Below are 2,500 nucleotides of genomic sequence, written 5' to 3'. Positions count from 1 at the left end.
ATGTAATACAAACACACACACAAGCAGAAACACACACACACACACACACACACACGTTTTCTTAAGAAGCAGATGGTGTAAACTCTGTTTCCTATTCCATATGGTGAAATGCAATTATTTGGCGAGATGACTTTTGAACCGTCAAACTCCCCAATCAAAGTATCTGTTGCGCCGTGGCCGCCGTTCCACTAAACGCACGGCGGAGCGTGAATCCACTCAGCTAACTGGACAAGACGACAACCAGCCCAGAATGTCACCTTCATCTAAACACTATTTGAACAATTCCTGCCTTTGATGACAGGTTTAAGACCCGCTGGGTCGTCAGTGGTGTCAGAAATACACACACACACACGCACGCACACACACGCATGCACACACACACACACACACACACACACGCACACAGGGGGGGGGTCACACTCTCTCTCAGCGGGGGTGGGGGGTGGGTGGGGGGGGGTCACCCTCTCGGGGGGGGGCAAGGGTGGGGGTGTCACCCTCTCTCTCAGCGGGGTGGGGAGGGGTCACCCTCTCTCTCCGCGGGGGGTGGGGGGGGGGTCACCCTCTCAGGGGTGACCCTCGGCAGACTGCCACTGCGTCTCCATCTCCTCAGACGGCTGTAAGCAGCGTCATGGTTCTGTTGACCAGAGGACCAGAGGACCAGTGGACCAGGACCAGAGGGACCAGAGGACCAGAGGAGAGACCAGAGGAGAGACCAGAGGACCAGAGGACCAGAGGACCAGAGGACCAGAGGACCAGGACCAGAGGACCAGAGGAGAGACCAGAGGACCAGAGGAGAGACCAGAGGACCAGAGGACCAGAGGACCAGAGGAGAGACCAGAGGGACAAGAGGACCAGAGGACCAGAGGAGAGACCAGAGGACCAGGACCAGAGGACCAGAGGAGAGACCAGAGGACCAGAGGACCAGGACCAGAGGACCAGAGGACCAGAGGACCAGTGGACCAGGACCAGAGGACCAGAGGACCAGAGGACCAGAGGACCCCCTCCTGGGATACAACCGGGAGACCCAGAGATACCCCGGTGAGGAGCCAGGAGACGTCTCCTCCTCCTCCTCCTCATGTCCCCGGTGAGGAGCCAGGAGACGTCTCCTCCTCCTCCTCCTCATGTCCCCGGTGAGGAGCCAGGAGACGTCTCCTCCTCCTCCTCCTCATGTCCCCGGTGAGGAGCCAGAGACGTCTCCTCCTCATGTCCCCGGTGAGGAGGAGACGTCTCCTCCTCATGTCCCCGGTGAGGAGGAGACGTCTCCTCCTCATGTCCCCAGTGAGGAGCCAGGAGACGTCTCCTCCTCATGTCCCCGGTGAGGAGGAGACGTCTCCTCCTCATGTCCCCGGTGAGGAGCCAGGAGACGTCCCCTCCGTGATGGAGCGTTACCAGGAGTTCCCTGGTTCCCTCACTGGGGCCTTCAACAGTCACACGTCTAAGTGGACGCGCTGATTACAGTGAACGGAGTGGAGTAAGGGACTGGATGTGTGTGTGTGTGTGTGTGTGTGTGTGTCTCTTGATGTGTGTGTGCGTGTGTGTGTGTCTCTCGATGTGTGTGTGTGTGTGTGTGTGTGTGTGTGTGTGTGTCTTGATGTGTGTGTGTGTGTGTGTGTGTCTCTTGATGTGTGTGTGTGTGTTGTGTGTGTGTGTGTGTGTGTGTCTCTCGATGTGTGTGTGTGTGTGTGTGTGTGTGTGAGTGTGTGTGAGAGTGTGTGTGTGTCTCGATGTGTGTGTGTGTGTGTGTGTGTGTGTGTGTGAGTGTGTGTGAGTGTGTGTGTGGACCCTCCCCTAGCCCCCACCAGGTGTGCGGTGTTAATCGGGCTGAGTCACATGTGAACCGCGCTGCTCCTGACAGCCTGGGCCGTCTCTACGGGGGCCAATGGGAGGGCTGGCTACTGTCAAAGTGATCCGGCCCCCTCTTAATGCTGATTGGCTGCCTGTCCCACCGAAGGAGACGAGCGATTGGAGGTGAACAGCTGGATGTGTGCTGACCCCCTCAGTAGTGGTGTCAGCTCAAGTCGCCTCCACTCGGCCCGCCTTTTCTTGTGTTTCGATCACCAAAATGTGGTACATGGTACCTGGTACCTGGTACTTTTTTAGTCTCCCCTCCGTCGAGGTTCCAAGAGAGCTGATCTGATACTTTTGTGTGACGTCAACAGGCTGCTGGCCCCTGATTGGCCGGAGAGTGACTCCACTGGACGAATAATGATGAGCGCGACATTGGAGCCTGACACCAGACACCAGACACCAGACGTCTTTAAACACTCGTCTCAGCGTTCAGCCGACAGTAGTGAGTGATTAGCGAACAGGATCAGCGCACAAGAACTCGTGTGAACGGTGACAGCGCTGGAGACGCTGCTGTGCGTCGCCCGGTTTATGTGACGCGCGGGTCGCGTATGTGTCGCAGTTTCGTGCATGCGTGCTGTGACGACCCGCCCGCGTTGAAGAGGTACTTTAGAAGGAAACACGACGGGCCTGGAACCAAAAGAAAAGTCGTGCC

The sequence above is a fragment of the Micromesistius poutassou genome (genome assembly GCF_964030765.1).
Source record: "Micromesistius poutassou genome assembly, chromosome: 1".
Classification (NCBI taxonomy): Eukaryota; Metazoa; Chordata; class Actinopteri; order Gadiformes; family Gadidae; genus Micromesistius; species Micromesistius poutassou.
This window is presented reverse-complemented; position numbering follows the sequence as displayed.